This window comes from Sturnira hondurensis, unplaced genomic scaffold (genome assembly GCF_014824575.4).
Source record: "Sturnira hondurensis isolate 20B ecotype Veracruz unplaced genomic scaffold, ASM1482457v3 Scaffold0001221, whole genome shotgun sequence".
In the NCBI taxonomy this organism is placed as follows: domain Eukaryota; kingdom Metazoa; phylum Chordata; class Mammalia; order Chiroptera; family Phyllostomidae; genus Sturnira; species Sturnira hondurensis.
The window spans coordinates 2,078,657-2,103,123 of NW_028073852.1; the positions used below are offsets into that span (position 1 = coordinate 2,078,657).

Genomic DNA, 24,467 nt, shown 5'->3' on the forward strand with positions numbered 1-24,467 from the left:
GCCCCCTGCAAGAGGACAGCGGGAGGTGCATCGAGGCAGGGAGAAGGATGGGTGCTGCAGGGGTGTCCAACCTGTGGCCTGCGGGCCGCACACAGCCCAGAATGGCTATGAACGTGGCCCCGCACAAAATTGCAAATTTACTTAAAACGTGATGAGATTTTTTTTTTTTTACCACACATCGCAATGGATTTAATGTGTGGCCCAAGACTTCTTCCAGTGCAGCCCAGAGACACCACAAGCTTGGGCACCCCTGGTAGGGGGACACAGGGTTTGTCTTAGTCGGGTGTGATAAGACACCAAAATGACTGGTCATTTCCAACCCTCAGAGAACACAGCACAGGTTCAATGAACAGAGTCCATCTTGGTCCGGCTTTAAGATTCACCCCCACCCTTTACACCTTGACTGGGTGAAACCCTCCCCAAAACAGGCGAGGCATCACACTGAGTCCTCACCCCCTTTAGTCCTCACAAGGGCACCAAGAGGAAGGTACGGTTATCACTTTGCAGATGAGTGACCCAAGGTGCTTGGAGGGTGCGTAGCTCCCAGGAGGTGCGATGACCGTGCCAGGCAGGCCCACGTGGTGCATTAACCCCCTGCCTTCTCCCAGGGTCTCCTCCTCCCTGGGAGAGGGGCTGGCAGAAGCCACACATACCCCGACCCACGATTTTTCCCAAAATGGAAATCTCTGCAGTGCGTTTCTCTGTTTCTCCTAGCGATTTTCCGGGTGCTGTGTTGAATGCAAACAGCACAGCCCTGCTCTCTGTGAGTCGGCTCCTTCGCAGAGGCCAGCAGGGGAGGCAGAAGGGGCGGGCTGGGCCTCCCCACGGTCCTGGGAGTCGGGATTCCGCCGGCACCTCTCACCGGCTCCTGACTTCGCAGGCAGCTTTCCCAGCACCCGCCTCCAGCCCTCTTGGCCTCCTACCTGCTTTTATTTTGCGAGGAGGTGGATGGAGACAGATTTCTGAGAGTCTTAGAGGAATGAACAGGTTGCCTTCTTAGGGGATTTGCTCAGGAAATGAGATTTTGCCCATTTCCCAGAGGAGAAAGGGCGTGTCTAAATTATTGATGGCAAAATGCGCTCTTCTAAGAAGCCAGCATGCCGATCGTCTGCGTGCTGCGTGGTGCTGCCTGTCCTGTGTGTCGCCTCAGTGCCCCGCCCTCTCTGACCCCCGCACCCCCAAACTGGTGCAGCTCTGTCACTCCTGGGCAGTGTCAACCGGCAGCATCCCACCCACTGCCTCTGCCCAGGGCCGTGTCCCCACCTCCAGAGGTGGTCCAGCTTCACGGTTCAGGAGACACTCTATGAGAGACGCGGATGGGCCTTAAGGTCTCACGGCCAAGGACACACATCTCAGCGGTGGCTCTAGAACGCTGTCCGGGCTGCCTCTCCGTCCGCAGCGGCGGTCAGCTGTTAAAGAAGCAGGAGGGACGGCGGCCAAGTGGAGACTGGATGGCCCCCCAGATGTTGCCACCCCTGAGCCCTGTTTCAGCTGAGTGTTGAGGAGAACTTGGCATTCGGGGCGGGGGCTCCAGGAGGGCTGCCCACCAGGAGAGGCCTGGGGGGCCCTTTGGTTTGCAAGAGAAGGAACAGCCCCCTCAGTGCAATCAGACGCCAGCAGGAAGATGACCAGGAGGCCAAAGTGGGCGGGACGGCGGCCCTGTGCCCCTCCAGCCGGACACATGAAGTGTTTGTTGAGTGAATGAATGAACGATCGAACAAACGAACGGCGACCAGCAAGTTGTAATGTCCTGTGCTCTCTGGGGGAGGGGGGCACACTGCCTAGTGAGCTACGGGGGGAACAGCTCTAGGTGAGCCTGGGCAGTGTGTCCCCAGTGTCTTCCTGAGGCAGTTTTGCGTTCACGGCCACCACCACATAAAATAAAAGGGATCGCATCCATGGGTGGGAGATCGGGGACAGGAAAAGGCCGGCAGGCGCACGGCTCTGGAGCTCGGGACTGCGGCGGCCGTGGGGCCGGGCCAGGGTCCTTCTCCCGGACTTGCTGGCGGCCACAGCCAAATGGGAAGGTGGCCAGTCAGATGGTTCCCGTGGCCTTAAAGAGTGGCCTAGAACCCGGATGTGGGGCAGCCGAGGGCGCACGCGGTGCGGCCCATCCGCGAGGCACAGCGTTGCTCATCCCTGGAAGCAGAGGGAATTCCGACGCCCGCTGGAGGGCGCTGTGCTCAGCGAAATAAGCCAGCCACACCAGGTCGAAGCCCTGCGCCGCTCCACTCCTAGGGGGTCCCCAGAGTCATCAAACGCACAGGGACAGAAAGTTGAAGCATCTCGTGCGCCAGGGCTGGGGGCTGGGGGTGGGGAGTTGGTGCTGAGTGGGGACGGTGTGACTCTAAGAAGAGGAGAAAGTCCTGGAGGTGGGCGGTGGCAACGGCGGCCTGGTAACTGAACGTGCTTGACGCCCTGAACTGCACTCCCAGAAATGGTGAAAATTGGGAATTTTTGATACATGTATTTTACAACAACAAGAACTCAAACAAACAAGAACCCCAAACAGGAAAGAGCAGTTTTCCTGGGGTGGTCGTCAGGGTCCATCCGTGTGACCCCAGGGGTCACGCAGTGCTCTGCACGTGGTCAGCAGCTGCGGCCCCCCGCGGCCCCCAGTTGGCACTAGGAAGGTCAGCTCTGGGAGGGCCAGGTCGGAGGGTCCGCGAGCAGGGGGAAGAAGGGGCCCCGAGGCCTGGGAACCGGGCGCACAGGGCCCGGGCCAGAGGGGCGCAGGCAAGGGTGGGACAAAGGCCCCCCAGTGGGTCAAGTCCCTGGGCCGCCCCAGCCAAGTCCCACACACTGGGGGCTGCAAAGCGCTGAAATGTTGACTTTTTTGTTATTATTATTTAGAGTCCCTCCCTCGGGCTGGAGGCCAGAGCCTGAAATCACGTCCCCTCCCCTCCTCTGCTCTGCCCTCCAGAGGTGAATTTCTTTCCAGGAGAAAGGGAAAAAAAGCCCTTGAAATCGAAGTGGTTCTGCTGTCACGATCACTATCAAATATCGTGTTTAAGCCACCCACGGTTAATTTTTTATGTATAAAATTGCGCCCTTCACCTCCAGTTCCCCTTAGAGAGAGAGCACGAAGCGGTAACTCAAGAGCTGGCCAGGCAGGCTTTTAAAGCTGCCTAGTGCCCTCCACTTGGCCTCCACAGGGGCGGGGCCTCCGTGGCAGGGGCGGGGCCTCCATGGGGCGGGGCTAGATCCGCTCAGCCTGTTCCCTAGGGCAGCATGTCCCGTGCCCAAGGGGCCCCAAGATCCTTCCCGGCGAGGACGACTGCACGGCGTCAACTTGCGAGGCACCAAATAAATGTGCTCGGGTTGTGAAGGAGGGCTGCGCGGTCCACCTCCGCCGTGCCTTTCCGTCCCCGCTGCACAGTCAGGGAACTCAGCACCGACCGACCAGGGAGAAAGCCCAGCTGCCTCGTGCGGTGGAAACGAAGAGCCGCTGCCGAGGGGGTGGTCTGGGTCCCCGCCGTAGGCGCGTTTTTCTGGCAAGTCGTTCCGCGCGGCCCACACTGAAAATGGGCTTTCCAAACGAGCGTGCGCCTCTCATCCCACGGCAGTGCGGCCGGCGGCGGGTTACTGTCTGAAGAACAGAGCGTTTTGTGGACAGAAGAGAACAGGGTCGAAGGGGGAGGCCTCTGTCACTGGATGGAGTGGTATATGGACGGAAGCAGGCTCCGGAGGAGGGTCGTACAGAAGCGTGCAAGGCTCTGGGCCTCGGAGGGGGCTGGGTCGGGGGTGCGAGCTGGGGACTGTGGTGCCCAGGAGGACTGAGCGTCAGGGAGGCTGTAAGAAAGGGCCTGCTAGGGGACCAGGGTCCCCAGGAGTGAATGTCACTCTGGGAAGACCCAAGTCCGCTCTTCCAAACAGGAGTCGGGTTCCCATCCCTCCAGGCAAACGTTTCCTGGCCAATTCACTCCTTCTGCGAACTTCCAGTCCCCCGTTGCGTTGGCCCCAGCTGGCTCTGGGGTACCAGGCCTCTAAGACACACCTGCACCCGTGGAGGTCACCATGGGGGGGGGAGGTGACTAGAGCCAGACAATGGGGGTTCCCACCATAGCCGATGGAGACCCGCACTGCCCCGGGTGGCTCCCTCCCCAGCAAGCCCTGCCCGGGGCGGGCTGCGGTCTGGCCACTCAGCAGACTCCCCTCCAGGCTGTGGCGTCAGAGGGTGGTCTGGGCAGAGCCCCCACCCCTAGCTTGGTGAGTGCATCTCGCTGGGCTTGGTGCTTGCCGAAGTGTCCTCCCCAGGGACACTCAACGCCAGTGCCCATGCCTCAAGAGCTGAGCTCCAGAAACCTGATCATGGCAGCAAAAGTCACCATGATGGGTTGTCCCCGGTGCAGCTGGGAGCCATGTTTGCTGGTGGGCAGACCAAGAATCAGCCCCCGGCTTCCTCCTGCCCCACCGGCCTGCCCACCTGCCCACAGTCGGAGGGACAGGCGGAGGCACTCAGCTGTGCCTGTGGAGTGAACCCTGGGAGCCTCCTCCCCTCCCCCCCACTGGGCAGCGGGCCAGTGTGCCAGGTGGACAAAGGGAGTGTGGGGGATGCTGGGGACAGGAAGGAGGAGGGGAGAGTCACTGTTCCTCTGGAACACGCCAGGCAAGCTCCAGCCCAGGCCGGCTGGGCCTCCGGCAGCCCGGTCCAGGAAGTGTGGGGGCCTGCTGGCCTGAAGCCCTAGAACAGGCTGGACCTCCAGTGCCAGGCACAGTGGGGGCATCGGGCTCGCCCAGCCCTTCTGCCCGACCTGAGGTCCTGGGCCTTCTCCGAAGCAGAGGCTCTTGGGAGGTGGACATGGTCCTGGCCCCCCAGTACCCCGCCTTACACAGAGCACAGTGCCCCCTGTTTTCACACCGAATATTTTGCTCTGACCAAGAAAGGACACTTGGGACCGTTTAGGGGAATCAGGCATTGGGATCAGGACCTCAGGGCTCTCCTGTCCCCTGCCTGTGTGTGGGGGGGGAGGGGGGAGCAGAAGGCAGAGGCATCCAGGCAGCAGCCGGCCCCCTGCCTGGCCCGACAGGGATCCGCAGTCCCTGCTGCGTGGCTGCTCCCTGGGGCTGGCTGGGTTGATTTCCAGGGAGCTAAGTTGAATTGAGTTGGAAGGAAAACTCACTATAAGAAAAGAAACCAAGAAAAAAGTCAACAAGAAGGAAAAACTGCAAGTCAGCTGGTAACGGTGGTGGGTATAAACTATCAGGTAGGCATGGGGGGAGGGGATTTGTGCAGACTGCCAGCCTGCAGGTTCTCATCCTCACTGCCCCCAACCGTGGGGAAGGGGGTCCCGAGCCATGGACACCGCCCCTGGAAATCTGGCTGCCCCGTCCCCAGAGGCGCCCCTTGTTCACCCACCCTGGACTCAGTGTTTTCTCCTGGAAAACCGGGGTGGTCGGAACAACGCCCGCCTCTCAGGAGTGTGAGGGTGAACAAGGTCGTTGTCCCTAAGTGCCTGGCACATGAAAAGGTGCAAAATCTGTGATGGCAGCAACCTGCTCTTGAGGGTGACGTCGATGGTGACAGTGAGGGTGACTTTCCTGCACCTCAAGAAACAGGCCCTTTCTGTGTCCTGTTCACGCTACGCTCAAAAACCGACACAGTGCGGGGGGGTGGGCAGGCGGGGGCGACTGCTTCACAAGTCCGCAGTCTCCTTTCGGTGTGATAAGAAAGTTTAAGAACCAGAGAGTGGTGGTGCGGGTCGCCCAGCAATGTGCCTGTCCTCACTGCCACTGGACTGTACACTCGAACGTGGTTCAAACGGTACGTTTTGCATTATGCGTATTTCACCACAGTAAAAAAGATGCGGCAGACCTGTGAACCTAAGGTTGTGGAGCACGAGTGAACTGAATAAGGGAAACTGAAGTCCAGACAGAGTGCGTGTGTGCGCCCACACACACACTTCTGATCTCCTCGGGCCCTGCGAGAAAAGGGCAGGATGGGGTCCAGACACCTGTGTGCGATCCCTGTCCCTGTCCCCAAATCAGCGCTGTGACTTCGGGCAGGTGCCTCAGTCTCTCTGGCCCCAGGTCCCTGGGCTGTGAAACACCTGGATGCCTGGTCCCTGCCAGGCGGCGTCGGCCCCAAGCTGCTCCCTGAGTCTGTGAGAACCCCAAAACACTGCATTTAAGGTTTGGGGGCTGCTTCTCGGTGAGCAACATCGCTTGCTCCCCCTTTGATTTATGTGCAATTTATGTGATGACCCCTGGGAACAAGCCCTAAAGGGTGGCCGATTGGAGACTGAACGCCACCGTCCGCAGCCTGCTAAGTCCCCACGAGAAGGTCACCTCAAAACTGATGGGGAGGAAGAGCAAAGGGGTCACTCGAGTTTGGGGCCAAGGACAATCCCGCGTTCCAGAGGAAACGAGCTGGCAAACCTGGGTGACAAGCCTGGGTGTCCTCTTCCCCTCTGTGTTTGCCTACTGAGTAAAATGCGATCCCCCCCCAACCCCGGCCGCACCCTGTGCGGACAGCTCGAGAGGCGGGTCTCCCGGGGAGAGGAGCCCTGACCTGACCCCTCGGCAAGCACAGGGAGGCCCGCAGCCTGCTGTGTGGTGGCCGCGCTGACCATAACTCTGTTCCTCTTTTTCTCTTCCTAGGGAACCCGCAGTGCCTCGGGGGACATTGGCTGAATAAAAGGTAAGGGACTTCCTCTTTTTCTCTCCTGAGAAGTTTTGGACAGATGCCAGTACGTTGGACATCTGGGGGGATGTTGACAGTGAATGCATGGTTCCTGGGGGTCCCATTCGCAGGGGAAGATGGGGCAAAGGTTTGGCTCGCTTAGCACCGTCAGGCGTCTGGTCCGAGGCCCTCAGTGGGCCAGCCCAGCCTGTGCAGGAAGGCGAGCCTGGGGGCCGGAGGGGCATGGGGGGAAATAAAGGGACAGGGGTGCATCTGCAGACAGAGAGGCAGTGTGGGCGGGTTCCCTGTTGGCCTCTGCCCCTCCTCCACCCTCCTGCCCCGCCCCCCGCGCCAGGTACTCAGTGCCCAGGTGCGCACCCCGGAACTACAAGGCCATCAGAACTCAAGGGCAGCCTGGGTCCCTGGTCCAGCTGGGTCGGGTGGTCAGACTCCCGCTGAGGCCGAGTCTCCTCGGGGAGGGGGCAGTGGACGGCGGCTCTGTCGCCAGTGCTGACCCTCACGGGGGACTGGGCCTCTCTGGCCTGAGCCGTCCCTGCCTGTGCTCCTCGAAGCCAACCCGCTGTCCCCTGTGGCCCCTGATCTTCCTCATAGATTCACTTGCAGTTGTACTTTGGGGAAAAACGTGTCAAAGGACCGATGTGTGTTTGTTGGAACGAATTAGAAAGTGCAGTGTTTTTGGAACTCAGGTGCCCGGAGGCCTTCTCCTCCGGGCTCCGGGGTCTCTGGGCCATGTGTGCCCAAACAGCCTGTTGGGTGGGGCGCCCGGCCTCTTCCTGGGCCAGACCCTGGAGACTTTGGTGACGTCTTTTGTATTGTTTCTGTTGCATGCTCCCCCGGGCTCAGAAGTGGGCATTGACCTGGAAGCTGTTCACCACAGGGCCACGAGGGGCTGTGTGCAGAGGACACTCAGGCCCTGCTCACTGGGAACACGAGGCAGAGCTCTGGGGGCCACTGCAGGTGGCTGCGGGCGCCCACAGCGGGCGATGCAGGACAGGGTCCCCAGGGAGTGGCCCTCCCGTCTCTGCCACTGTTCAAGGGGACAAAGGAAGCGCAGACAGCGTGCGTTGGTGGCCCGCTCTGATCCAAGCACTCTGAACCACAAGGGGGCTTCACGCATCGCAGCTGGCACCACGCCCTCTTTGTAAAGTGAGCTCTATTTCCTGGGAGGCAGCCCCAGGGGCCCTCGGCCCATGCGTCTGTGGGATAAAGATGTCCCCTGTGCTATAAGGAGTGACGCAGGGACGGGCTGGCGCGGATTTTGTGCATTGGTGTTTTCAGACAGCTTGTGAGGGGCTACAGCGCTCGTGCAGCCCCCTGCACACAGCTCAGAGTGTACAATCGGATAAATTATGACGTACCTGCGACATCGTTGCCCCATCAAGACACTGAGGCGTCTGTCACCCCACAGTTTCCTGTCCCTTGGACCCAACCCCCGCGTCCCAGGCCAGCCCCGATCGGCCTCTGTCCCTGTGGAACGGTCGCCTTCCCAGGAGCTCCGTATGCACAGATCGGCCGCACACACTCCTTTTGCTCCAGTCGCTCGCCTTCACTCAGCATCGCTGTTCCCGGAGTCCTCCGGGTCCGGGTCCGTCCACAGCTCCTTCCCGTTTCTGCTCGGTTGTTTCTGTGCTAGGAACGCACTGGAGTCTGTCTCCCGTTCTCTCCTGGGACGGGGTTTGGGTTGTGTCCAGTTTGGGGCTGTCACTGAGGAAGCCGCACAGAATGCTCGCACCCAGGCCTGCTCCCGGCCGCCTGCTGCCCTTTCTTGGGGCGAAGCGCCCGGCTGTGAGGCGGCTGGGTCCTGTGGTAAGAACGTTTAGCTTTCTAAGCCAATGCCAAACTCTGTTTCCGAAGTGGTGGCACCACTCCCCCGCTCCCGCCACCGCCCGGTGTGGGAAGCCGGGTCTGCGTCCTCGCCGACTCTGGGGGCTGCCGTCTCCACAGTTTCAGCCATTCCGCCCGAGTGCCGTGTGCTGGTGCGCGTTCTCCCGACGACGAGGGACGGTGAGCATGGCTCCACGGGCTGTTTGGTGTCCACACAGCTTCTTGGGTGACGTGTCTGTTCAAACCTTTCGGTGCGTGTTTATTGGGTCGTTCGTCTTCTTATTGTTGAGTTGCTGCCTCGGGAGTTTCTTTATGTTTTTACTGAACACAAATCACGTGCTTGAGTGGGAATGTTTTCTCGTTGTTACTCATTTTGAGCAGTCTGATTACGCTTTGTGGAGGTGTGGCTTTCTTCACGTTCCAAGGGCTTGCTGAGCCTTTTGGATCGCCGGGTTCGCTGTTTTCATCAGGTTCGGAGACACTTCACCCGTTTTTTCCCAGACGTCCCTCCGTTCCCCGCCACCTTCAGGGGCTCCCGAGCCCACACCCGGCGGGAGGCGACTCTAAGTCCTCCCACGGCTCACAGATGTTCTTTTCTACTTCTTAAATTGCTTTTTGTTCTTGTTTTTCTCTGTTTGGGTCTTCAGAATAGAGAAAATGATCCATTTGTGTCTTCAAGTCCGCTGACATTTCATGGACTTGCAACGTTGACTCCACCACTGACCCTGTCCCAGGCACTTTTTCGCCTCGGACGTTGGACTTTCGTGTCTACAGGTTCCACAGGCATGCTGTTTCAGGCCTCCCCCGTCCCCACTTAACTTCCGGAACAAGCGAAACGGCGATGGTGGTGCCCGCCGGCCTCCTCTGCTAACTCTGACTGTGCCTCGGTTCCGGGTCAGTTTCAGAGGGTTCCTTTGCCTCCTCACGTTGGGGGCGTTTCCCTGCTTCTCGTGTGCTTTTGGTTGGGTGCTGGACATCGTGCGTTCTACCTTGTCGGGCGCTGGGTACTCTCACTTCTCTAACTGTTGTCCTACTGTGTTCTGGGATGCAGTGAAGCCCCTTTGTCCTCGCTGATCTCATGTCTGAGATTTATTACATGGGACTGGGCCGTGCTCCATCCAGGTCTCATGATCCCACTGCCGAGGCGAGACCCCAGAGCGTTCGACCCGTTGCTCCAGGGACTGGGAGGCGTCCCTGTCTGGCTGGATCTTGAGCTCCCGAGCCCTTCCCATCCGTGCCTCCACCTGCCACACCGAAGGGGCTGACTGGCCAGGACACAACACAGGGACTGGATCCTTCCTGGCCCGGTACGGCTCTCCTGTCCCCTGAGAGAGCATGTCCGTTGTCAGGGTGGTCGGCCGTCCTGCTTCGTGGACCATGTGACTCATTGCACAGCTTTTTCAGGAGTGTCAGGCACCAGGAGTGCCCTGATACCTGCTCACAGGTGTGGCTGGCCTAGTGTGTCAGCCAGGCTGTCCTGGTGGGGAGAAGAAGGGTGGGGGGAGGTGCCCCCAAATATTGACCACCAAGAAGTCACCCAGACCCACAGCCACTTCCTCTGAGGGTACGCTCCATGGCACCAGCTTGCCGAAAAGTCGGCTCCAGAACGGTTAATTCTGCATCCCAAGGACGGGAAAGGGGCCCCCACGCCGCCTGCGTGGGGTCTTCAGGGTCTCCCCAGCGGGGTGGTCGGCGCCGCCCACAGAAGCAGCAGGACGGGAGGCACCTGAGCTGGGTTGGGAGGACGGCAGGGCCCGTGTGCATGTGTGTGTGTGAGAGCGTAAGCCCCGGTCTGTGTTTCCCCGGGGTATTAATTACAGTTGGAGAGGAGGCTTGTCCAGGCGTGTTCTGCTCGGCCAGAGTAATTTATCATCCGGTTTCGGGGAGCGGAGATGGGTCACGGCGCAGAGAGCAAGACACGCATCTCTCTCGAAGACTCCGCCGCCGCCCCACCGGCTCTGGGGGGACAGCTTGCTCACGGCACGTGCCGGCAGCAGCACGGGCAGGCTGGGGGGAGGAGGGAAATGGTGAAGCCCGGCATCTGCGTGAGACAAAACCCGTGCTGGGAAGGCCTGGGCCAGCAGCGGCAACAAGGAGAAACTGCCCGGTCTCCCCGACGTTGGCCTGCAGGGCGGGAGGGCAGGCAGGCAGGCGCGTGCCCTGGCCCTCCAGGCTGCCGGAGCCTGATTCCTTTTGATCGCGAGGCTGACAGGGGCCAGGTGGTCTTCGACTTCACAGGGGAGTTCCACAGGGCGGGGCGGGTTTTGTCTCCTTTGGTGGCTCAGACACGGTGGTGTTTCCCATCCGCTCCAGCAGAGGTTTAATTGACACTGAGTTCAGCATAATTAGGGGGGCAGTCTTCGGGCACTCGGGCCGCTGCGACAGACAGCACAGCGCACGCACCTGAGGGGCTGGGGCTTTGGCCAACAGAAGTTCGTCTCTGACGGCTCTGCAGGCTGGAAGCCCGACCACCCGGTGCGGGCATGGTGGTGCGGGCAGGGCGGAGTCCAGGCAAGCGCCCTCCTGCGGGTCGCAGGCCCCGCCCTGTCCCCACGTGGCCGGAAGCCAGGCCCCTCAGGGTTCCTCCCCACAAGGGCACTAATTGTATCCTGGGCCCGCCCTCCGGAAGGCCTCCCTTCCACACTCCATCACTAGGAGGGTATTTCAACATGTGACTTTGTAGATCCGTAACAGTGACCAAATCATGGGTCGGCCAAACTGGAGGTGCTGTTCCTGACTGTGGCGCAAACCAGGCGTGTCCCGGGCAAGCTGGAGGTGCGGACACCCTAGACATGGGCGGCTGTCCCTGAAATCCAGTTGTATATGTGTGTCCCCGGAGGGTCCAGGCACTGGACCCTCTGAGGACACACACAGCCCACCTGGCGTGGCCTCAGGTCAGCGAAGATTCAGCGAGAGGAATCCCGGAGGCGGGTGTCAGGGGCTGTCCCATGGAAAAACTTTCCGGCCATGGCAGCCGGCTGGTGACGGAGGGGCGCCCGCATTCCCTCCTCACCTGGAAGTCTGCAGAGGGGTTTCTTCTGTGGGGAGGGAGGGCCGCCGGCTCGGGAAGGAGAGTCTGCCAGCCCTGCTTTAAATCAGGACACAGAGCCCGCCAGGTGCGAGGGGGGCCGAGTTCCCCCCACCGCCTTCCCTCCCCGCCCGCTACCCGCGCTCCCTCCCTCCCGCCCTCTCAGTGCTGAGGTGGGTTCTCCTCCCTTGGCCCCTCTCCTGCTGCTGAATTATTGAGAGCACGGTTTTGCTTTACTGCTGCGCTGGAGGCAGTGTGGAGCCGCTGGGCGGGGAATGTGTCCACCGTCCAGCGGAGTCCCTGCAGCCCGTGGGATCCCTCCCCAGCCCCCCAGCCCCCGGTGGGGGACCTGCTCCCGGCCCAGCCCTCTCCTCCTCCTGCTCCATTATTTATTTATGACTGCTGGCGTTCCGATTGGAGGATGCCGTGTCCTCTCCACATCTCACACCCCCGTCTGCAGGGCCGTGGGTCGAGTTGGTGGCAGACGACACCCCCCGACTCAGGTGCGGGGCCACATCTCCCTGCTGGGGCCCTGGGGATCCCCGTGCAGCCGCCAACTGAAGGCCTCTGGGGCATGTGCGGGAGTGGCCTGCCAATTGGGGGTCGCTCCGACACGTGTGCCACATTGGTGCACATTCGGGGGCAGAGTTGGCATGTACGTGGGGGTACGTGTGCCCATGTATGCGGGTGTGGGGGGGCTGTGCGTGCCTCAGGTATGCATGCAGCTACGTGTCTGCAGGCCCCTGCATTGCCACGTGTGAGCGCCTGGGCACACGTTTTTACAGCAGGTGCCCAGGAGGCCCGGCCACCTGAGCCAGTTTTTCTAGAGAGGCTGGTGGCGCGGCCCCCTGGGAGTTGAGATGGTGTCGGGAGACATACAGCTCATGCATGGGAGCTGCTAGACGCATTGCCAGGTCCTGGCAGACAGAGTGAGGGGCGAGCAGCATAAACAGTGGGGGGCAGGTTGCCCCACTCGCGCCTCCCAGAGCCGCTGTGGGAAGGCAACCCCTGCACCCCATGCCTTCCAGACCTGAGCTCACGGGCGCTTGACTGGTCAGCAGGCCACAGCCCATGGCAGCGATGGCTTCCTTGTCTCTGTGAGGAGGCTGCTCCCTGAAAGGCAGCTCAGTGTGCTCGGTGCCTTTGAACTCCCTCCAGCCCCCGTCGACATTTACGGGCATTTGCTGTGTGCCTGACCGGTTTGGCCGGCCCCTGACCTCTGGGGGCTGCCTGCTGGCTGCCTAGGGTGGGGATGGCATATCCGACTGAAGCGGTGAGGCCGTCGGAGCCAGCGGGGTGGGGAGGAAAGGGAGGGTGGGCCCCCAGGACTGTCTGTGATGGGCTGTCTGAGCCCAAGGCCCAGCTTCCTGGGGTTCTCTGGACACACCCGGGGGACCTGTGGCCAAGTCCAAGACCTGAGCTCTGTATCCACGGGCTGTGGCTGCTCACTCTTCTCAGCCAGGACCTGGAGAGGGACATCCCAGAACCTGGGGGAGGGGGGCCCAGGGACACCGATCACCCACTGTCCTTGAAGCTCTGGGTTTTGAAAAGCGCAGGGTGCCAGGCCTTCCTCGGAGGTGCAGGGAGGCACAGCTCCGATGTCTTGTTTCAGGGTCACTGCCGGGGGTGCCAGGGGGCGAGGCCTGCTTTGCTACTCACGCTCTCACTGACCGTCTGACCAGTCCCACTTGATGGTGGAAACAGGCCGGGGCCAGGGCTGATGTCCCCTCCTCCGTTAGAAAGGCGGAAACTGAAGCCCAGAGCAGGGCTGTAAACGGCAGGGCCGGGTCTGCCGGCTCCTTGGCACCCTGGGGGCCACGAAGCTCCTCGGGCCCTTGGGAGCCGGGCCTGTGGAGCACCTCCTTCGTCATCCTCCGACGTTCGGGGCTTGCCGGGCTTGTGGGAGGCAGTCGCAGAACACGCCACATGGGCACACGCCCTTGCCCTCTGCCCCCTGCCTCCCGCCCCTCCCCACGCCCACCAGCCTCCATGCCAACCCCAGAGGCTCGGAGTCTGACTTCACTCCCTCTGTCCTGGCACCTCCTTTGGGCTCCCCCAGCCGCGGAGCCACAGACGGGGCCTTGGAGGGGAGCCAGGGCGCTCAGCCAGAGGCTCTCCGCGCTAAAGCCCACGCCAGCCTTCCCCATCCTGCCCTTGTCCCGGCTCAGCCAGGGCCCCTTGGGGTAGGGTGATGGGGCACAGATGGGGTGGCCCCCACCAAGGCCAGTCGTGAGCCTTCCTGTGTCCCCACCATGGCCATGGCTGGCCTCAGCAGGGTGGGAAGGGCTGCCCGGGCTGACGGCCACCCTGCAGACAGGAAGTGCTGGGCTCATCAGATGTGGTTCCTGTCCTCCCCCCGCCTGAAGACACCAGCACATATGTCCCTCTGGCCACCAGCCCATGCCCGAGGGGGACAGGATACTCGACATCTGCTGTCACTCTTCAGTGTATACGGCTACCATCCCCATATCCAGCCTCAGTTTCCCTCACTGGAATAAATCTTAAGGGCGTTAGAAAGAATAGTTTCCTTTCGCTCCTTCAAAGACCAGGTGACAGACTGGGTGCGTCTGGCATTCAGGCTGACGGGCGGAGGGGCCTCTTGCCTGGCCTGGGGCCGGGGTCCCTAGCTGTCTTGGGGCCCATGGGCAGCACTGGCTTGAAGCCAGCTGGCTGGGGCGGCCAGCTCCCGACAGGGTTGAGCAGCAAGCCGAGAAGGCCGGCTGCCTGCAGCACACGGTCGCCAGGTCTCACCCCAATGGCACAGGGGTTGATGGGGGTAGCCTGGGAAACGCCGAGGCAGGCGACATGCGGGACACAGACATGCCCCCAGTGTCCCCGCTGCACCCCAGCCCGCCTCTGCACACCTGACCTGGCAGGCGGAGGTGGTGCCTCATCTTGGCTTGGCTGGGAGCCAACACCCCCCTCCCTGCAGCCCCTCCCAAACGCAGGGCTGGGGTCTCAGGCCGGTCTCCTGCTGCTGGGTCCCTGCCGGCTCCCTCCTTCCGTGCTCTGAGCCCTTTTCTGCTCTACCCCCCACTCTGATTTTCTAGCCGAAGGGTCTGTCTCCCCTCCCCACCCATGAGGTCCATTAAACTGAGAGGTGTTGCCTTCGGGCCCCCCACACACACCGTGGGGGCCTCCATGCCTGGCGTGGGGAGCACTGGGTGCCGGGATTTGAAGCTCAGCTCTGAGCAGAGAGCCGGACGGTATAGTGCAGGCACCGGCAGTGCGGGCAGGGCCCCGCAGATGGGCCGGCGGGGAGGGAGCAGGCGCTGAGCGGCATCTGGGAACTGACCGGAGAGGAGAGCACAGGAGGGGAGGACCCGACCGGAGGAGGGAGGGAGAGGGGGTGAGGCACTTCTGAGACCGCTGCAAGTGCCAGTAAACTGAGCTCCGTGGAGGCCAGGGACCGGAGCACCAACCTGCCCCCGCGCCACTGCCCCATCGCGCCACTGCCCCATCGGGGCTCCTCCCCCCGGCCTCCCCACGGCCGAGTCCGGAGCCGGCCTCGGAGCTGCAGTTCCGAAATGATGGTGTATTTTTGGGTAAGTACCAAGCGTGGACAGCTGAGATGCTTTCCCGGCTCCGGGCAAATCTGGGTGGGAATGTGGCAGAGCGCAGTGAGCCCACCCGGTGCCTGAGCGTGTGTGTCCCTCAGCGCCTCTCCTCAGTCTGCACCAGCAGGCAGCTGCAGGGACAGGTCTGTCCCCAGACAGGAAGTTCGGGCTGCCTGTGAGCCACACTCCCCGAAGTGGCCTCCGTGGGCATGGACCACGGGGGTGGGGGCTGCAAAGGCTCAGGAATGCCCTGCATGGGGCGCACTACAGTCCTCCTCCCACCACTCCCCTGCGCAGCTGGCTGTGGGAAGAACCTTCCGCAGATTCCCTGGCAGCTGATAGTGCAAACTTCAGGTGGTTCTCTCCGGTCTGCACCCCCAGCCTCCCCAGCCCCCACCTGCATCTTATCTGCTCCCTTCCTCCCTCCCCCTGGATCCCGGAAAGAATAATGGGGAACAAAACGTGGGCCCCAGAGCTCTGGGCCTGGAAACACAGGAAGCTGGGGGCGCTGGGGAGAGGAAGTGCCCCAGTCGGGCGGAGCCCCTCCCTCCTTCCTTCCTGCCCCTGCACCTCGGGGGAGAGAATGCCGAGGGAGATGGGGGGCCGTGCTCCCATGGGAAGGCCGAGGCAGGAAGGGCCCCCGCTGTGGGAGTGGAAGAGCTGTCTTTCCAGCGACGATGGGCTGAGCTGGGTGAGCGAAATGCTAGGTGTGTGTCTGTCTGTGTGGATCCTGGACCCGTCGGCGGCGGTGGCTTGGAAATCTGTGGGAACTGCGCTTTTCTCCGGGGAGCGGGGGGTGGAAGAACCTGCCCTGGGCCCGGCCACCACCTGCAGGCCCTGGGCCTCGGGATGGAGAGGCACTTCCAGACCCACCACAGCCTGTCCCTGCAGGGCCACAGCCAGTCTCACCTCCAGGGGGTCCGACCCAGAGTTGGCGCCTGTAGGGCTCATCCTGGGCAGCGGGCCAGGCAGGGGGTGGGCAGGAGGCAGCCGCAGGGAAGGGACCAAAGGCCACCGGAAGTCAGGACTGTCGTCATCTCAGGCCTGCTGCTCAGAGCCTTGGGAACCCACAGTCACTCGGCAGAACTGGGGCCCGATGTGCCCAGGTGCCCCAGGCCTCTGCCCTTTGCCACCAGCGCCCTGCTGTCCCCCTGGTGCCCACGCCTTTGCTCTGCACAGTCCTTCCTCTGCTTCAGGGCCAGCCCCAGGGCCACTGCCCCAGGGACAGAGCGCATGGGCCGAACAGAAGGGTTCCTCTCTGCATCTCAACTCTGTGGGCACCAGCCTGGCGGTCACAGGCCAGTCCCCTGTCCCTGCTGTGGCCTGGGTGACAGACCCTGGTGGTGCATCTTTCTGGTCTGGGCCTCATAACCTGGGGTGGGGACTGGGGTGGGGGCAGGGTAGGAGGCTCATCCTGCCGGCTCCTCTGGGGGGTCTCACCTCCTGGAACCCGTCCCGCCAGACCCTGGGGAGTGTGCCTGGAGTGTTCCCCCGCTGAGCCACTGGGGCTGAAACGGGGAACCTGTTGGGGAGCCTCTCCATCTTGCCCCCCCCCCCACTGGCCCCACTTCCCACTTCCGGCAGGGCCTCGCAGCCGGAGAAACTGCAGGGCTGCACCAGGCCAACCCCTCCTCTGGGTCTCCTCTCCCAGGTCCCCCTCCCTGAGCAGTGGCCCCCAGCCCAGTCTGGGAGACCGCACCTGAGATGTCAGCTCCCACCAGCACCCCTGTGGGGACACCGGCCCTGGTCACACCAGGTCCCCTTCCTGTCCCCCTGCTGTCCCTCTGCTGTCCCCTGCTGTCCCCCACTATCCAACGAGCCATGCACTCAGCATACCAAAAACTCCTGCGTCTCCTGACCAGCTCTCCCTCCTTCGTCCCGTGAGTGCCAGCCAGCATGGCCTGCCCACCTGCACCCACAGAGCTGCCCCTCACTCTTGCCCATCCCACTCCCAGTGCACTTCAGGCCCCTCCCCGCTCAGGCCCTGCCTGGCCCTACCCCCGCCCCCAGCACTGCCTGCCCCATCAGGTCCAACATTCTTAGCCTCAAGCGCAAAGTTCGAAGTTGGTCAAGATCTGGCCTGCTTAGCCCCAGCCTCACCCCTGCAGCCTCTGCACGTCCCACATGCCCTGCGGTCTGGCCTGGCTGAGCTGCTCCTGAGTTAACCCTGACATCTGCGTGGTTCCCCCTCCCCCTGGCCTGTTCCTCCTAAAACAGCCCCCTCCCACCCACCCCACCTTCCCCAGCTGGCTCCCACCTTACCTTCACAGTGAGCCTGTGGGTCAGAAGACATGAGAGACTGCAGCATGTCAGGAAGAGGCAGCGTTGATGTCACCACCTCCAGGAAGCCCTCCCTGACCACCCCACAGTGGGAAATTGTTCCCTCCTCTGCATCTCCTTGCACTTGGCTAGGGGTGCTGTCATCACTCATTTACTCTGCCATCTCCTCTCCACCGGCGGCCCCTCCAGGGCCCTGACTGGGTCTCCTTTAGCTCTCGTTTCAGCCCACACTGTGACTGCCACATTCCCACAGCTCCAGGAATTTTGCGCGCTGGAATGAATGAGGGAGTCTGTCTCCACAGGCAGGGTGGGGCCTGGTCCGATTGTGGGGGGGCGCCTCCGGCCCAGGAGCTCCGCAGGGCTCCCCACTCCATCCGGTCGGTCGTCCTCCCCACCCACCCCCAGTTGACCACGCATCTTCCCACGCCAGGACACGACTTTGCGAGGGGGCATTGGAGGTATCGTTGTCTGAGTGTGAACAGGGAACTTTCTGGAGCCCCTTTTCAGAGGCAGGGCACAGGGCCAGAGGGGCAGTGCGTCTCTGGGCTGATGGGGCTGCAGGTCAGCAGACAGAGGGCCCCTGGCCTCTCTCCCCGGCCCAGCTCTGCTGGGCTCCACGCGGGGCTGCACCGGGCACCCACGGGCCAGGCCAGAGTCCCAGGGCCTCGGTGGGAGGAGCAGCCCAGGGGCGAGCACCTCTCTCCCATTGTCCGGGGAGCTAGACCTCGGGGAAATGGGCTCCCCAGCGTACCGCAGACCCAGGGGCCAGACCGATGTTGTGGGGACAGAGAGGTGGCCCAGGTGTGTGAGCACTCGGAGGGGCATGGTTGGACCTTCGCTCCTGCACAAGAGAAAGAAGACCAGGGACCAGGAACAGGGCTCATGTCACCCTGCCCCTCAGCCTGGGCCAGTGGGCGGCTCCATGATCGACTGGCAGCAGGCAGAGATGCCAAGGCAAACGGTCTCCAAATTAGCAGCGGTTGCTGGAGACATAAAGAGCAAACAGGACTGGGCGAGGTTCTCTATAAACTGTGTTTTGAAAGTTTCCCCTGGGTTGGTTGGAGCTGTCCAAACTGCAGCTAATACTGTGTCGGTTCACGTAAGAGCCTTCCAGTGAGGGTTTGGGGTCTTCCTCCCCTGGGCCTGGGGTCTGGGGGCCCTGGGTCCCCAGCCTCTGCTCTTCTGGGCTCTCCGGATGGGCAGCCCCAGGAGTCTGGAAGCCAGCCCCCTCTGCCCCAGCACCCCCACTCGTTCTCCTCGGGCAGACGCTGGGCCTGCTCCCCCACACTTGAACCTCCAAGATGATGCCTGCTTTTATTACAAATCATTAAGCAAAGTGCTCATTCACGCCAGCAAGAACTGGGCAGCCGTGTCCAAATGGTGCGTGGCGATGCTATAGGAGATGGCCCCACACGTGGCCTGGGGGGCAACACGTCAGGGCCCTAAAACCCGCTGTTTGAAAGCCCTGGGATGAGCTGGGACGGGAGGGCCTTGGGCTCTCAGAGAAGAATTCTGACACCCCCTGATTGCAGCTGCTAGGTTGCCTGCCGTGTGTCAGGCTGAGGGTGCCCAGGGTCCCCCCAGCAGCCGTTGGCGCCACTCTCAGACACAGAAGCAGGTGGCTGGGAGCTGCATCTGGAGGGCCGAAGCAGAATGCGGGGTGAGCGGGCAAGTGTGGCACGGGCCCTGGGAGGCAGGCGGCAGAGGCAGGGCTCCCAGAGGCCAGGGGGGCCGGGCAGACGCCCAGCTGCAGGAGAGGACGGAGGCTCAGAAGAGGGTGACACGAACCCCAGTCAGGCGAGCGAGAAGCCTGCTCCGACCCCGAGGGCTGCGGTGGCCCAGGGGGACCAGCACCCTGCAAGTCCCTCTACAGAGTGGAGAACAGAGAGCTGGCCCTTCGCCCTGGGGCCACTCTCCTGCCATCTCCTCCTGTCCCTGGTGTGGTGGCCGAGGGTCCTGAGGTGGGGCTGTGCCCTTTGGTGTTCACCGATTCCCAAAATGGAGCAGGACCCCCAAGGCGAGGGGTGCTGGCTGGCCATCTCCGAAGGCCCCCGGGGCTCAGAACCTGAGGGGCCCGGCCAGGGAGCCCCCGGTCCCGCGTCCCTGTGCCTGCTGTGAGGCTGGCACAGCCTGGGTGCCCCACACAGGTGCCTGTCGTGGGAAGGAGTAGATGTCAGAGTTAACGGAGCGCTCGGCAAGGCCGTGGAGCAGTCCTCGGCGAGCTTGGCCGTCTAGCCACGCTGGGTTCTGGTGAAGGCGTTTGAGACATCCTGCCCAAGGCAGAGCAGAAATATCGGGAATGCGGAGCTGGGACTGGAGACCCTTGGGCACGGCCCTGCTGGAGGCTGAGGACCCACCTCAGGGCGTCTGCCCAACCTGCCCCCGCCAGGGGCCTGCTCTGGGGCCCTGTGGCTGGGCGGTGGGCTGTCCCCGAGACCCTGGGGCCACACGCTGGTGTTCACCTGGAGCCAATCCCATAGCTCAGGGAAACCAGGGTTCAGCTAATCGTAACTTTAAAACTTAATTATGGGAAGAAGCTGGGGTTAAGGACCCTTCCATTTATCTCCCTCTGGCTTTGGCTTGTCAGCAGTGGGGACTTGGAACTGGCTGCTCTGGAGGGTGGGGGAGACGTGGCCTCGGCGGTTGGCCAGGCAGCGTCGCCAGCGGGGGCCCCACCGCGCTGAGAGGAGCATCTTCTCCTGCTGCCCCACCCTGCCCCAGCTGCAGCCACAGCGCCCTGCTCCTGGGAGGGGACAACGTGCCCCCATCCCCACCTCCCCCGCCTGCCGGAAAACCTGTGTTTCTGGGGCCACCTCCTCCCAGTCCCGCCGGCTGCTCCTGGAGCAGGGCAGGACAGCCTCCCAGAATGGGCGTCCTGATGGCACCCAGAAGCCCAGGCTGCAAGCTCCATCCCACACACCCCCTGGCTCACACAGCACCTCCCTGGCCCCATCTTCCCGAGGGGCAGCCTGGCGGAACGGAGAGGAGCCGTATGGGCCCGTTGGCTCCGTCGTCCCACGCCTGGGGCCATTTCCTCAGGAAATGGTGCAAAGGAAGAAAAAGGCTGAAGTACGAAGTTATTTATAGCAGGAGAAAGGGCCCTGCTGGCTAGATTCCACCTGTCCAGCTGTCTGGGCACGGCCAGGTGGGTCGTGTGGCCGCCACTCCATGGGACGTCACACGGCCTTCAAACCTGGTGGGTCGGAGGACAAGACACAGGGAGGACAAGACACAGGGAGGGTGTCTTTGAAACATCATCATAAGCCACCGCAGGACACCTGACTGCAAGGTGAAAACTACAGTCACCTAAAGGTCAGATGAGGCCACAGACGAGAGATCGGTCTCCTTCCAGGGCCCCAGCCCCGGGCACGTTGAGGGTCGTGGCAGCCAGGGCAGCCACGGGGGCCCCTCCTGTTCGAAGCAGGGCTCTCAATGCACCGTCCACGCAAGCGGCAATGCCGTCCTTCTCTGGCCGCAGCAGCCCTGCCTCCGCAAGGTCTCGCTGCGTGTCCACGGGCACTTTCCTTTTACTTATTTTATTGAGCAAATGCTACATGCAGATCCTTGTGCTGGACGCTGGGAATAGGGCAGCCCAGGCCGGGATGCGCGTGATGCCTGGTGCGCAGGGCGGGAGCAAGGTCAGGGGTGCGTGGGCCACCCGGAGCGTGGAGGCACGGCCTGGAACGGTTCTTGCCCAGGCACCAGGTTGGGGCGTCCCCTGGTCAGGCATCGTCCCTCGAGGCTCCTCCACTCCACTTGCCTGGGACTGGCGGTCTGTGAGCAGGCCAACAGCTGACTGCTGTTCCAAAGACGCCACGTGGAGGAACCGGCTGGAAGCTGGAAATCGTCCAAAGGCGGGAAGCCTGCCATGGGTTGGGGACCGCCCCCGGGGCCCCCCATTGCTGATGCCAGTGAGCTCGGGGAGCCGCTTTTGTTTGCAGGCGTCAGGGTCTCAGGCTGCCGGCGGGGACGGCTGTGGCTGACGTGGGTGTGATGAAGACGGCCAGGCCGTCAGGAGGGACCGGCGTCCCACCTGGGGGGCCACAGAGCCGTCTGGGCTCCACTGTGTCCACTCGGTCACGGTCGTGCCAGCTGACTTTGGCGGGAGCGACTCCGCAGGGACTAAGGGAGGCTTTCCCTGGAGCTGCAGGCGGAGAAGGGGTGAGAACGGAGGGGTGTGGGAACCACCGGAGCCGCACCGCCGCCTCCTGCAACAGCCAGTGAGGCCAGCGGGGCTCCCACGGCCTCCAGCTCAGAACCCGCGTTATTTTAAAAGACAGAAGCAAGGCATTGATTAATTGTACAACTACATAAATAATTGTTTTTTCAAGAGAGGGTGAGGCTGGCTAGATCCAAAGGAGCTGGAAATGAACAGAGGGGAGAGACCAGGGAGACAGAGAAGGAGAGCCCATACTTGGAGGCCCCTGGGCACCCTGGCATGCAGAATGCGGGGTCCCCAGCCTCCGGCAGGGCCGTGCCCAAGGGTTTCCAGTCCCAGCTCCGCATTCCCGATATTTCTGCTCTACCTTGGGCAGGATGTCTCAAACGCCTTCACCAGAACCCAGGGTGGCTAGACGGCCAAGCTCGCCGAGGACTGCTCCACGGCCTTGCCAAGCGCTCCGTTAACTCTGACATCTACTCCTTCCCACGCCAGGCACCTGCGTGGGGCACCCAGGCTGTGCCAGCCTCACAGCAGGCACAGGGACGCGGGACCAGGTGTTCCCTGGCCGGGCCCCTCAGGTTCTGAGCCCCGGGGGCCTTCGGAGACGGCCAGCCAGCACCCCTCGCCTTGGGGGTCCTGCTCCATTTTGGGAATCGGTGAACACCAAAGGGCACAGCCCCACCTCAGGACCCTCGGCCACCACACCAGGGACAGGAGGAGATGGCAGGAAGAGTGGCCCCAGGGCGAAGGGCCAGTTCTCTGTTCTCCACTCTGTAGAGGGACTTGCAGGGTGCTGGTCCCCCTGGGCCACCGCAGCCCTCGGGGTCGGAGCAGGCTTCTCGCTCGCCTGACTGGGGTTCGTGTCACCCTCTTCTGAGCCTCCGTCCTCTCCTGCAGCTGGGCGTCTGCCCGGCCCCCCTGGCCTCTGGGAGCCCTGCCTCTGCCGCCTGCCTCCCAGGGCCCGTGCCGCACTTGCCCGCTCACCCCGCATTCTGCTTCGGCCCTCCAGATGCAGCTCCCAGCCACCTGCTTCTGTGTCTGAGAGTGGCGCCAGCGGCTGCTGGGGGGACCCTGCATCTCCAAGTGACCCCGGGGAAAGTTCCATGAAATCAGATGCCCTGCAGAGGGCAGCACTGAGACTGGACAGATGGCCCCCCCTACAAAGGGGGGCCTGGCTCAGGCTGGGGGCAGGAAGGGGGAGAGGGGCCCATGACCCACGAGAAGAGAACTTTTCCCAAACTGCCCTACCTCTGGCCGGTGCCCTTTGTCCTGTGGGCTGACCACACAGCCCGTGGACCCCGGGTCCCAGCTCTAGGCCAGTCAGAGGCAGTGACCTGGAAGCTTCTGGGCTGAGTTTTCAAGAGCCCCCCCGCTCCTTGTGGGGAGCAGCCAGGCCCCCCTAGAGGTGAGTGTTGAGAAGGGGCCACCTGGGTCTGGCCCAGAGCGGGGCTGAACTAGGGGCCCAGAGTCTCAGGTCCAGCGACACGGGAAGGAGCCACGCTGCCCCTGAGACTGGCCAACCCTTCCCTGGGCCCACTGACGTCCTTTGATCCCAGACGGTTGTTTTTCCATACCGGGCTCTGTTCTGTGAACTAAAGAAAAACCCTACTGATTATAATATTAGGAGGTACTTTCAAACCAACAAATATTTTAAAATAACTAACACTATCAGAGAAATCAGAGAAGAAAAACGTTGTGTGGCTCTTTTTGTTGGGCTAAGCAGCTCCAGATCTCACAACTTGGCTGTCCTCATCTAGATTTTTTTCACCCAAAAGCAGAGCTCAGGACCAGGGCCAGAGGCTCATTCTGGGACGTGGTCTGAGGGACAGCGGACGTGGGGAGAGAGGAGAGCCAGTCCAGGGCATATTCCTGAGTTGGCGAACGTGGGGCGCCTCTCAGGCGAAGGGGAACAGGGCGCAGCATGTGGCCTTGATGGAAGCCTCAAGCAGAGGCTCCGAATGCCCTGGACAGTGGGCGCCTTGCTGGCCAGACCAGTCTGCATCTGCCGGGGTCTCTTCTCTTAGCCTGGCACCCTGCACCTGGTAGGCCCCGGCCACGGTCCGCTTGGCGTGGAGCCTGAGCTTGGTGTTCTCCGCAAGGTCAAAACGACCGTGGACCCTGCAGACTGTCGCGATAACGAGCAGGGGACCAATGGCTGACAAGTGTGTGTCACTGTCCTGCCTGCGTGAAAGCAGAGAGCTTTTACCCACCCCCACCCCCCGGTACCGCTGGGGCTGGGCAGAGTGCCTTTCCCTTGTCCCAGCGAGTTCCATGTCAGAGAGGCGGTGTGGGTGGGTTCCGGGACACCTGCGGGAGCGCGCCCGGGTCTACCGGGGCCCAGTGGGCCCTGACAGAGCAGTGGGAACCTCCACCCCCGCCTCGCTCCCATCTCACTGGGTCCCACGGCCCCCGCCCCCAGTCAGGGAGCCCCATGAGGGCTCCGCCTGGTGCTGAGTGCACTCGTCCGTGTCCTGTGCTCAGAAACGATGGAACAAGCCACGGGTGTCTGTCTGCAAGCCCGAGGGACCCACTGTGGGATGGACCTGAGTCAGGACGTCCTGTGCCCCTGGCTTCCAGTAAACTCCCCTCCAGGGGGGTCTCTGACCGTGTGTCCGCTGCCTTCCAGGTCTGTGTACACCCCCCGGCCCAGGTACAAAGTTCCCTGGTGTATCACCCAGAGGTGACAGCCCTGAGAAAAGGGGGGGAGGAGGATGAGACAGCCACTGCCGAGGAGGTGGTGACGACCTGGGATGCCCCAGGTCCCGGTGGGGCAGGAGATGGGGCTCCTGCTGCAGGCACTGAAGTGGCGGCGCAGAGCCCTCGGGGCCTCCCGCAGCCAGCGGCCTCTGGCCTGAGCACAGCCCTAGACCTGGACCCAAGGCTGTGTGGCCTCCAGGTGCTCCAGCGTCCCTTGTGGTGGCTGAGGACAGCCTGCTGCTCACAGGCACTTGACTTCTCTCTGGTTCTACAAGC

General features: G+C 62.6%; 1 protein-coding gene across 1 annotated transcript in view; it reads left to right on the top strand.

The window, feature by feature from the left end:
* Window positions 1-24,467, top strand: part of RBFOX3 (RNA binding fox-1 homolog 3) — a 245,903-nt gene that overhangs the window by 148,337 nt on the left and 73,099 nt on the right. The window contains exon 4 of the mRNA XM_037064176.1: window positions 6,601-6,640. The gene's annotated coding sequence lies outside the window, so the exon portion shown is untranslated. The remainder of the gene's footprint in view (window positions 1-6,600; window positions 6,641-24,467) is intronic.